Source organism: Lagenorhynchus albirostris, chromosome 17 (genome assembly GCF_949774975.1).
Source record: "Lagenorhynchus albirostris chromosome 17, mLagAlb1.1, whole genome shotgun sequence".
Taxonomy (NCBI): domain Eukaryota; kingdom Metazoa; phylum Chordata; class Mammalia; order Artiodactyla; family Delphinidae; genus Lagenorhynchus; species Lagenorhynchus albirostris.
The window spans coordinates 20006514-20019723 of record NC_083111.1 but is presented as its reverse complement, the minus strand read 5'-3'; the positions used below and the strand labels follow the sequence as shown (position 1 = coordinate 20019723).

At 33.8% G+C, this 13210-nt stretch overlaps 1 long non-coding RNA gene across 1 annotated transcript in view; it reads left to right on the top strand.

Moving 5' to 3' along the window:
- The window catches only part of LOC132508202 (uncharacterized), a 55862-nt gene that overhangs the window by 26735 nt on the left and 15917 nt on the right, over positions 1–13210 (top strand). The window lies entirely within an intron of this gene.

Sequence of the window (13210 nt, the reverse complement as noted above, 5' to 3'; positions counted from 1 at the left end):
AATGTGCCTTCTTTAATAAGTAAAAATATCTCATTGCTATTTGCATTTTTTGATTAGAATATATGATGATTATTTTTCTCTGATTTCTAATTTCTAAAAGGTATTTCTTTTTGTCTGAATTACATATAATGTCCTTTGTCCATAGTTCTAGTTTCTTTTTCCCTTTTTAAGAATGCTTTATTTTACATTAACATTTGCTGCAAATATTCCCCTTTGGCTGCATTTTTTAAATTTTATATTGTTTACTCTTCAGCAGTTTTATTTATTTTTATTTTTTTAAAAAATTTTATTTAATATTGGCGCATAGTTGATTAACAATGTTGTATTAGTTTTAGGTGTACAGCAAAGTGATTCAGTTATACATGTATATGTATCTATTCTTTTTCAAATTCTTTTCCCACTTAGGTTATTACAGAATATTGAGCAACATTCCCTGTGCTATACAGTAGGTCCTTGTTGGTTATCTGTTTTAAATATAGCAGTGAGTACATGTCAGTAGTTTTAAATGACCAAATTTTTAAATATTTTCTGTTGTGACTTTACTTATAATCTCACATTTTAAAAGGTTTTAGTCCTCCAGAATTTTATAAATATTAAATTATTTTTGGTGGTTTTGCTATTGTTTGGCTAGTTCTCTGTAGTTTTTAACTGAACATTTAAAATTAGCATTTATAGAGTATTGTTTGTTGTATTGACCTACAGTTTTTTGGAATGCTAATAAATGGTCCCAACACCACTATTTACATTTTTAATGATACTTCCTTTAATTATATATACTCACATACATATGAATACATAGATATGTATAGAATAGGTATATATGAATATGTATGTATAGTATATTAGTATTGAATCTATTTTTTTTAGTTTGTACACATGTATAGAAGTTTGTACATCTGTCTCAAATACATATTTTAATTAACCTTGCTTTAATCTTAATGAATTGTAATAGTTTATGTTTGTAACACATTTCTTTTTTGTACATTTTAAAATATTCTTGCCTCTTTACTTTCCTAGATTAATCTTACTACCAATTTCTGCCACGCTCCAAGAAAAAAATCTATTTCAGGTTATTTAAGGTTGAGAATTATATTAAATGTACAAATTAATTTAGAAAATTGAATAATTATGAAGAATTTAATTATTTATTTGAACTCAATTGAATTTTCTGACTCCTTGTAGCAAGAGAAACTAATAATTCCTGCAGAGGCATAAATGGAGACACAATCCCCAAAACTTCTGTATCTTTGCCTTTTCCCTCAAAAGGCTCTGGGAAGCAACACCCCAAACCTAACAAAACTCACCTTCTCTGTGCTGCTAATGGTTACCAATGAATGTTCCAGGACTCATGGGAGTAGTTCCTGAAAACATTAAAATATTTAGCCAATTGAAGATTACTTAGGTTAACAAACATCTTGAGGAGAAGACATTAACCCTAAAAGTCCTTATCTCATGAACAATTGTGAGATCAGATTTCCTTATACCTGAAATTTCAGAATAAGGGTGTTGATAAGAAAGGAACAGTAATTCTGGGTTGCAGGTTGGTTGTGGGAAAAATAGATCTAATCTGTATCATAAGTTTAGAAGCTTGGATAACAGAGGAAACCAGAGTGCCTGTGGAGAGAGGTCCGTGGAAGTGTTGTTAGCAGGCATCATTTTTCTGTTGCAATTTTGTATGAGCCCAAGTGTTTGTAGGGTAGGTGCTTATATTTAACCCATGATATCAGTTCATGCCTGATTCCCAGTTTTCTTTTTATTCCAGTTAAGATCTCTGATATCCACTGCCCTATATCTTAGTTCCAACTCACATCTTGAGACCGTCTTATCAGAGCCATGGTTGTCAGCATCTTTCTCCATAGCTTTCATTATACCACCCATACATTTTGCACCAAGTTCTGGGTTGCATATTTTATATTTTTTATTTTAACTATTCCCCCAAACAAATACGAAAAGTACATATTATTCTGGATTCCCACCTAATTTTTACTAGTACTATTTTTTTCCCATATCCCTCAGAACTTGCAATTTTGCTGTACGTGGACATGTTTTCAGGTGATCTGTATAGCTCCATGGAACTCCAGAACCTGTGTTCCATCACGAGATTCTACCTGCTGGCATTGCCAACTGACTGACTCAGTGAGCTTTAAATGAACTGGTGTTCTCTCCATGGTCAGCACCTGGGTCTAAGTCAGGTGTCTCTTCCCCACCCCCAACCCCCCAGATCTGTTAATAGTCTTCTATCTTGTCTTGTCTTGTCTGTCTATCCATTTACCATCATTTTATTTAACGTATTGTCAAGGATAAGCAAAGGAATTCTATTTCTAAAGCTTTCAAAGACCCATAAGGAGACAGCCCTTAAATTCAGTGTTGATACTAACAGTGAAAAATGTGACCCCTTACTAGTGCTCAATAGTTAGATATTCTTGGCCAAAATGACAACTAGTTAGATGCATGCCTGTTGTTCCTATATACCTATGAATTTAGCTGGGTACAGTGTCAATACATTACAATGGGCTGTAGGCCCTCAATAGTAACCATAGATGGATGTTACCAAGGGCAAGCCATTTAGGAGGGAGTAGGAGAAAACTGAACAGCAGGAAAAAGAATACTAGACCTTGAGTAAGAGACCATAATTTAAGTTCTGGCTATTTTAGATATTAGCTGAGTGTCTGGGAAAGTTTATTAAACCTTCTGAGTCTTTGTTTCTTTATGTGTAAAATATGGATTACATTATCAGTATACTTATTCATAAGATTCAACAAAACAACATGTAGAAAAGACTGTGAATTCTGCCACAGAGTTGCAGATTTGATCTATCAGGAAATAGATGGCACATTCAATGCGATAATTGATGAGATTTATTGAAGAATTTATTTATAAGGTATGGACAAAACTAAGAGAAAGTGAGAAGGAGGGAGCTGTTACTTAAAGAATTCTACCTGTAGGACAGGGCTTCCTGTAGAGGGTGTCTGGCTTAGGTAAATAAGCAGCAACTTCAGGCTTATAATAAAATTGGTTTAATTAAAGTGTTCTTTTTTTGTTTGTTTGTTTTTGGGTTTTTTTGCGGTACGCCGGCCTCTTACTGTTGTGGCCTCTCCCGTTGCAGAGCACAGGCTCCGGACGCACAGGCTCAGCGGCCATGGCTCACGGGCCCAGCCGCTCCGCGGCATGTTGGATCTTCCCAAACCGGGGCACAAACCCGTGTCCCCTGCATCGGCAGGCAGACTCTCAACCACTGCGCCACCAGGGAAGCCCCTAAGTGGTCTTTTTACTGAGACAATTATTGTTGATGGAATTTTTGGTTAAGGACAAATTATGGGGCATTTTGACTTATATTCAAGTCTCATCCTCACCGTGTGGGTTTAAATGTTTCCACTGGGTTGTGTCAATTGAAGTTCATGTGAGTATTTCCTAATAGGGGAGATGTCTGATCTAGAGAGCCATGTGGTTGTGTTATAAATTGTATAAAGTCCTATGCCATTTTCGACATTATTATATACACATGAAGAGAAATGAAAATGTATAATCCAATGATACAACTCCTACAACTATTTTGGAAAAATTAGCCCTACCTAAGAGCAAATAGAATCATACTGGACTGATCATTTTTATCCAGAGAATCTGATCAGTATCAGAAATGGGCCCTGTTTTTCCTTGTCTTCCAGACTTTTTCCTATTTTCCTCATGTAAATTAATCCCAGTGTTGTTGTGGTATTGGTTGCGTGTGGGTACAGTGGCGATGGTTGGTTTGTCCTGGGAAACAAACTATGTAGCTGCTGATGCTCTTCGACAGCATCTCCGTGTAGATGATGGGGATAATGACCTGACATATGGACATGAGCAGGTGTTTCCTTAATTGTCCACCACGTGGTGCCCTCCAAATTTTCCCAGCTTTTGTGTTTTTGATCACGTAAACAATGTAAAATGAAAATATCCTGAGAGAGGAATTGGAGAACAGTCAGTTGCTAATATGCTTGCTCCAAGGTTTTATTGTGTATTGATACTTAGAAAGAAGGTAAAAAGGAGAAAAGAGACACTGAGAAATTTTCTGTAAGCTAATGAGAGTAACAAGAACGGGGTCTTGGACAGGTAGCTGAATAGGTAGTAGCAGCTGAGTGACAGAAGCACCACCAACTAAAATGGGACAAGTGTAATGGAAGGAAGAAGAAAGAGAGCACGAAACTAACAATATTAGTATAATAAGTATATTAACCTTAAAGATGGTGGTGAAAATGCATGGGTTCTAGATATAATCTAAATAGTGGATCAATACTTGAAAGGTCTTTTTGAGATTGAGCATTTTAAATTTCTGCTCTTTATGTGTTTGTATAAGACAATATTTACATTCTACTTAGAAAATAAGCCAAATGTAGATACTGTTTTGTCTTATGCCCTTTGACATTATTCACAGCGACACAATGATACCATCATTTTTATGTGACTCATATGCAAAATGAAATACATTAATCTCTGAGGTCTGCTGATGGGAAATAAAATCAGATATTTCACTTCTAACTCTATCAGGCAAAAGAAAAATCAGTTGTGATTCCAAGAAGGGATGAACTCTTGGTAAGGAAATATTTGTTTTACAATTTTCAGAAAGAATTATCAATAACATACTGTAAAAAAAAGAGTCGAATGCCTTAGCATATTCTTTCTTTCTTTCTTTTTTTTTAACAAAACCATAAGTGGCACATGAAGGAACATATTCATATTTGAGGAAGATGCAATTGCATAAATATTTAAATTTCCCTCTGTGTTTCTGTGTTCATAAAAAATAAAATTCAGGTGTCATTGAAAAACACCTCATACTTAGAGCTCTACATTAGCAAGCTGTCAACTTCTTGAAGACAAAAAGGATAGTTTAGCTTTTGCTTTCATGTGCTTTTTTGAGCTTACTTGATCTTGTTGGTTCTAAAATAGTATATAGGTAGAGTCTTGAATCATTTGTTGTTTATTTTAATTTCTAGACTTAAATTCTGTAATCTATCAATAAAAGTATGTGACAACTTGTAAAGGTTTTTTTTTTTAATTTCTGTTTTCCTGGTACAAGTATATTTTGTGACAAGATGGCATTGGACCTGCATAAGTTTAATTGCCACAATTATTTGATTAAATATTTGATTTGGGGATTCGTCAGTGGGATTGAGAAGTCAGCCATGAGAATTTTATATTAAAACTAATTTAGTAGAAAGGTGTTGCTTCTATTTGCTTCTGCTAGTCAACAATGGAGTGAAATCTGAAGTCTTTCAAGCATCGGGAGGCAAGATGAAAATATCAGTACTACTCTTAGATGTCTCTAAATGGTTGCATGTTAAATATTGTAGATAAAGCCTCTCTATATGTCCTCACAAAAAGCTTTACTTTGGATGGCAAGTCTAGAAATTCAGCAACACTGAGTATAAGGATAAAGGTACATTCACACAGTGCTATTTAGAAATTTGGCATTTAATGTTTTGGGACGGATAATTGAAATCATTAATGTATAAGCTCCTTACATTTCCCTTGGGCTCAGAGGTTTTTGTAAACTGGTTTTCAAGAAAGAGGTAAGACCTAAAAGAGGAAAATTCAATATATTGTTTAGCATGCATATTTGACACTCAGGTTTATTGATATGTTCTGCCTTTTATAAGATGAGTACTATGACAAATGACAGAGAAGAGATTGCGCATCACTATCTCTGTTCTATCTATGTACTGCCAGTGGGCAAAGATTTCTCATTTCATACATCATTTACAACTTCCTACAGTAATTTTACACAGTTCATATCCTCGATACAAGGCATAGCAATTATCTATACATTTATATGCATGCAGGCATACTGAATATGAAAATCATGCAGTCCTAAAAAGAGTTCCAAAGTTCACACACTCCAACCAATAAAAGTTGGTAAAGCCAGTAAGTTCTTCAATTCAAAAATTTTCCTATTTTAACTTATGTCCCACTGTTACCTCTGAAACAGGTTTTGTTCAGGAGATCTTCTTTTAAAGTACTGTTCGTAAGAGTGAAATATTTTCAGTTTTCCCAATTGCTTTTGTATTCTAAAATTATGTTAAAAATCATATTCTTTTTTCTATCCACTTTTACTCTTCTGCCTCTAAATGGAATAAGAAAAATACAATATTGCATTTTGGACTAGGTAAAAAAAAACCTAAAATGTACAGATTTTCAATTTTAAATGTGAATATACATAAAAGGTTGGCAATGCTTGGTTATTTTGGACTTTCTAAAATTCTTTTTAAGTTATCATGGTTGCTCTAATTTTCATCTAATATATAACACATAACTTTGAGAAAGATTGTAATTTGCTAAATTGATATATAATTTATAATCTTCAGAAGTGAATTCTGAACTCTTTCATGTGTTATCAATAGTCTATAATTAGTTTTTAATTTTTGAATTTCTAATATTTTTCCAAATTTCATTCTTCATATTCTGGCTTTCATTATATGTGTTTAGAACAATGAATGGTAACTATATGCTTTCAGAAGTACAGAAAGCAATGATTCAGATTCAGGAAACACAGTGAATCCCACCCTTTGTCAATGAATTAATATTCTATCTCTTTTCAAAAATTATTCAGTGTGTTGACATGATATTCCTATTCCTCCACAGCCATGATTTCTTAAGATTCTTTCCTTTCTTTTGGGAAATTTTTGCTTCAAATTCACTTGTATTAGCCTTCTTTGGTATCTAGAATGCATCTGAAAGCACAAATCTATATATAGAAGCTAAGGTTTCTATATTTAGGTCCTTGTATTCTAAGATAAGACAGGAACATATAATTGGTATATTCTACTTGACTGTTTTGGTTAATAATTTTGATAAATGTACAAAAAATTAGAGGTCTTTGTTCATTAGTTAGTTGCAGGGAAAGAGATTTCCAGTGCTATTCTGTCACTGATAACTTTCTTTTTGGTCTCTCTCTGAACTTCAATATCTTCATATGTAAAATGAAGCAAAGTGGACGATTTTAAATTTTCTTAATATAGGTAAGATTTGTTTTCTTATTAGCCATGACACCAGAATGTTATGTGTCTGAAAACAAAACAATTTATTTTATGTGTACAAAATGAAGGCTTTTTAAATTCAAGACTGTTTTAATGGCTACTGTATTTAACTTCATTTGCCTATATTCCTAGTAATGTTATAGTCAACGACAAATAGTAACTGTAGAAATGGTTCCATTATATCTTAATTTTACACAGTCACATTTAAAAAATAGGTGAAAAAAAAATAAAAAAAAATAAAAAATAGGTGAGCAGTTTTATAAGCACTCAACTCTACATATGTGTTTTTCATAGCTAGTTTTTTCTTGAATTTTATTTATTTTTTTATACAGCAGGTTCTTATTAGTTATCTATTTTATACATATTAGTGTATATATGTCAATCCCAATCTCCCAGTTCATCCCACCACCCCCACCCACCACCACTTTCCCCCCTTGGTGTCCATATGTTTGTTCTCTACATCTGTGTCTCTATGTCTGCCCTGCAAACTGGTTCATCTGTACTATTTTTCTAGGTTCCACATATATGCATTAATATATGATATTTGTTTTTCTTGCTGATTTCACTCTGTATGACAGTCTCTAGCTCCATCCATGTCTCTACAAATGACCCAGTTTTGTTCCTTTTTATGGTTGAGTAATATTCCATTGTATATATGTACCACATCTTCTTTATCCATTCATCTGTCAATGGACACTTAGGTTGCTTCCATGACCTGGCAATTGCAAATAGTGCTGCAATGAACATTGGGGTGCATGTGTCTTTTTGAATTATGGTTTTCTCTGGGTATATGCCCAGTAGTGGGATTGCTGGGTCATATGGTAATTCTATTTTTATTTTTTTAAAGCTAGCTGGTTTTTGAAGACTTTTTACTAGGCATTATAGAATGCCTGAATAACAGGGATAAAGTAAATGTCCATTTAAGGGTGATTTAGAGTTTTTGCAAAGGAGAATGTAGTCAAAAGCAGTTCTTTTAATGAACTTAAACATAGAAATGATTGTTTAAAAGCCACACTGATGAATTCTTTATAACACTTATCCTGAAGTAACACGAGAAGCTATAATAGCATCGTACATACCACATGTGTAGAGAAGTCACATTAGAAGATTTCTAGAGGCTAAGTCATTTTTTCCTTTCTAAGTTTGAGCTTCAAACCAAAGCTGTTTTGACTGCAACTCCATCTCTACATACACACAGATAAAAGAATAAGTGGTATTATCAGGCAATAAACATTGTTTTAAAGTTATAATCATAGTAATACCATGATCAGATGTCACTTCTTCCTTGTTGATGTTATACTAGAGATATTATATCATTCTTTCATTTAACAGATATTTATTGGGGTCCTCCTATTACATTAAATGTAACTAAACCTTGCCTAGCTAAACCTTATTTAGTCTAAATTCAGTGTCAGATTCTTGTCATAATAAGGATGACTACATATACTAGTTTTTTTATTGTTGTATAAGAAATTACCTTTAAGTAGTGGCTTAAAACAACAGACATTTTTTAATCTAAAAATTTCTGTGGATCAGGAGTCTGAACACAGATTAGCTGTGTTCTCTGAAAAACTGAGGTCAAGGCTTTCTTCAGGATTGGGTTCTCATCTGAATACTCAACCAGGGAAGGATCCATTTGCAAATTCACTTAGGTTCTGTCACCGCCATAATTCATTTCCTTGTGGTTGTGAGACTGAGGGCCTCATTTTCTTGCTGGCTGTCAGGCTATTGTCTGCAAGCTCCTCTCAGTTCCTAGAAGTTACTCCCAGTTTCTTACCACATGAGTCTCCCAACATCACTGCTTGCTTCATCAAAGTCAGCAAGAGCAAGAGAGATTCCTGCTAAATGGGAGCTATGATCTTACGAGCATAATCACATACATGCAATTATGTATATTCCTTTGCCTTTGTTGTATTTTATTGGTTAAAAGCAAGTCACATGTCTTATTCATACTTATTCATACTCAAGGAAAGGAAGTCACACAAGGCCATGGACATCAGGAGGTAGGGGTGATAAGAGACACTTTAAGAGTCTGTCTGCCATACTATGTAAAACTAACAATCTAGGTATGAGCAATTCATTTGCAAATAAATACATGAACAAAAATAAAAACAGTAGGTGTAGTTCAAATATTCTTGCCTGTAAATTAGGAAATTTGGCCTACTGTATGGCTTTCAGTAACCTGAGACACCTCTTTGGACCCATACGGGATTGAGTTCACATCTGAAAATTGGACTAGAATGATTGCTAAAATCCTTTTCAGCTTTAGACTTCTACAAGGCCTAGAATATTTGGAATGCATAGAATTATTCAATGAACTATATGTTTTACTTTTTTAACCCAGATATTTATTCAGAAGTTTAAGTCTTCTTAATAGTTTACAACAAAAAGACCAAATCTGTCAGGATTTCAATTTAATTTAAATGCATTTTTGAATGTCTACTCTAAACAGGTCATAGAACTTAGTAAAATTAATGATTAAGAAGGTAGTTTCTAGGGACTTCCCTGGCAGTCCAGTGGTTGAGAATCTGCCTTCCAATGCAGGGAACACGGGTTTGATCTCTGGTCGGGGAACTAAGATCCCACCTGCCGCGGGACAACTGAGTGCAGGCACCACAACTAGAGAGCCCATGCACCACAACTAGAGAGAAACCCGTGCGCCACAACGAAAGATCCTGCATGCTGCAACTAAGACCTAACGCAGCACCAAATAAATAAATAAATAAATAAATAAATAAATAAATAAATAAATAAATAAAAGAAGGTAGGTTCTAGAGTTAGATGCTTGAGTTCAAATCCCAGGCTCTTCCTCTCATCAGCTGAGTGACACTGGGCAAAATATTTAATCTCTCTTCATTGATAACATGAAATGACAATAATACCTAGCTTATAAGATTGTTGCTTCACAAATATTAATTATTTAAATATTAGCTGTTGTAGATTTTACTATCATTAAAATATAATATGCCATTTATGTTAGGCAAGAGAAATACATGCAAGGTGAATAATAAAGTTTCTCTGCCTTGAAGGAACTCACAGAAATGGTGCTTTGTTGAAATATTTTCCCTTCTAGGTAGAATATGTCATTATAAAAATGTTTTCTCTCTCTTGAGATTTATCAGTAATCAAGATATAGTTAAAATTCTTGTTTAATTTGATAAATATGGTTATATTAATAATTGAGTAATATCTGTTGGATTTTATCCAACATTCTCAACAAGAATTAACCAGGGCAAGTTTTTTTTTAATGTAAAAATAATATCGGCCTTATGAAATGTTCATTTTGATTCTATATATTCTGTTCTTTTGTGAACAGATTTCCAGGTATAACACTTCATGGTTATTAATAAATGGGCCATACATAAATTATGCATTAAGAAAAAATGAAAGGCAAAAGCACTGAGCATCCCTTTTGCTAGTTACGGGAAACAATTTCACTGTCTGACACCAAAGACAAGACAGTTAGTGTAATTTCATACAATTACAAGCAGCCAGGTTCATACCCCACTTCATCTTTCACTCTCTTTTGTTCTCTACACAAAAAAAATCACATGGAATGAGAAATAACCATGAAGGGATAGCTATTTTGATCTGCAAGAGAATCCTTAACTGTACACATTTTCTGAAATTGTTTTTACCACCTGGTCTGAGTTTTTCAGGCTTTTAACTTCTCCTATGACACAGGGACAAACTCAAAAGACCCAAAACTACAACAGTCAGATACTTAAAAACTCTAGTGAAAGTGAACATCTTTGCTGTCTCATAAACACATAATATGAAAGGAATGAAGCAAGGCAAATATTGATGTGTTTCATGAATATGTGAATATGTGGGTGTCTTTTGAGGGTACTTGACCAATGAGAGATGGTAGAAAGGTGGGTCTACTGGTAAGTGTCTCTGTATTTATTTTATTTTTATTTTTTGGTCACGCCACACAGCCTGCAGGATTCTTGTTCTCTGACCAGGGACCGGGCCCAGGCCCTCAGCAGTGAAAGTGCAGAGTCCTAACCACTGGACCACCAGGGAATTCCCTCTGTTTATGTTAACTACAAGGAGAGAAAAGGAGATATCAAAGGAGTTGAGAAGAGAAATACTAGCAAATAGCTACATTCTCAGTTGGTGAAAATCATACCGAATCTTTTTGCATATGAACCACAATCTGAAATTGTCTTTTTTCTTTACTTATTTCTTTGTTTTATCTCCCTATTTAGAATATCAGATCCATGATGGCAAGGCTCTTCTATGTTTTGTTCATCACTTTAATCCAATTCCTACAACTGTGTTAGGCTAATGTAGGTGCTCAATAAAAAATTGCTCTATGAATGAACGAGGAATCAAGAGATTTGGATTCTAGTTTTCCTTACAACTAAGTAGCTGAGAGACCTTAGGATTATCATTTAACCTCTTGAAGGATTAGTTTCTTCACCTTTAAAATGATGGAGTAGACTAGATGGCTAATGTTTCTTGCAGCACTAATAGTCACTGATGGCATGCATGTTTCATGGGTTTGTATGATAACCAACCAATATTTTTACAAGAAACTTCACTTATGTAACAGACTGGACTTGATCAATCTTTTTTTGTTTTCCTGAAACTTTGATCCAAGTTGAAATTATTTATGTTGTTAATTATCAGTTCATTAATGTCTACTTTTTATTCCTGATTAAACAAAGTTATTTTGGTCTGATAAATCCAGTTTTGGTTATTTACATACCCAAATAACGTAAAATGAAAGATTATCACAACTTACACTGAGGGTTCTTTTAAAAACTTTTTAAAGTGAATGTTTTAAATGGTGAATTTCTAGAAAATTGTAAATACAGATAGATCTATTTGATGAAGGAAAGAGAAAGTTGAGAGATATTTAGTCGTTTCCAAATTTTGTAGTGCTATCAACATCTTGAATGAGTGGACATTAGAAGAATCTTCATTTATCTCTTTTTGTATTCTGTATTGTGAATGTAAAGTTAATATTAAACTAAACTCTTTTGAGTGGATTTGTTAACTGATCATAACTTCACCACGTAGTCAGGTGATCGAATCCATAATTGTGGAAAGGTACTGCTGGTAAAGAACATTTAGGTTCCTTTTGCCCCTCATGAGGATGCTTTAATTTTCTTTTTTACATCTTTATTAGAGTATAATTGCTTTACAATGGTGTGTTAGTTTCTGCTTTATAACAAAGTGAATCAGTTATACATATACATATGTTCCCATATCTCTTCCCTTTTGCATCTCCCTCTCTCCCACCTTCCCTATCCCACCCCTCCAGGCGGTCACAAAGCACCGAGCTGATCTCCCTGTGCTATGCGGCTGCTTCCCACTAGCTATCTACCTTACGTTTGGTAGTGTATATATGTCCACGCCTCTCTCTCGCTTTGTCACAGCTCACCCTCCCCCCTCCCCATATCCTCAAGTCCATTCTCTAGTAGGTCTGTGTCTTTATTCCCGTCTTACCCCTAGGTTCTTCATGACATTTTTTTTTCTTAAATTTCATATATATGTGTTAGCATATGGTATTTGTCTTTCTCTTTCTGACTTACTTCACTCTGTATGACACACTCTAGGTCTATCCACCTCATTACAAATAGGATGCTTTAATTTTTAATTGTCCATGTGTTTCTTTCTCATCAGTGCCTAAGTGTGGTATATAATATTTTAATAAGACCAATATGTAGAATTCCAAATACATTTCATTTCAAATACAAACACCTAAATGTAGTAATAGGAAGGTATTTAATTTCACATTTATTATACTGAAAATACTTTTAAAGTTTTCGATTTTGCTATTGTAATCTCAAATAGGAATGTGAAAAATGAATAATCACTAGGGGATAAATAATGCTACAATATTCATGTTTAAATAATACTGTTATTTTCATATCTAAAAGCTATGTCTTTTGTTTAGTTGAATTTACTTGCTAACTAAATCTCAAATGCTATTTAAGCATCGTTTGCAAATTTCTAACTTCTGGGCAAATGTATAGAAAATGTGATCTTATAAAACTTGGAAAACATTTATGTTAAGCATTTTTATTGACATGTCTTCCCTCTAGACCATTAGAAAGTAAAGTTAGTCAAAACTGAAGTTCTGAAGAGGAAAAATGAAACTAATAAACTCTACTGACGTTCCACTTCCTAAGAATTTCAGCATACAATTTGCCCATACAAGTTCCATTAAAGTTAATGGGAGTCGTGTG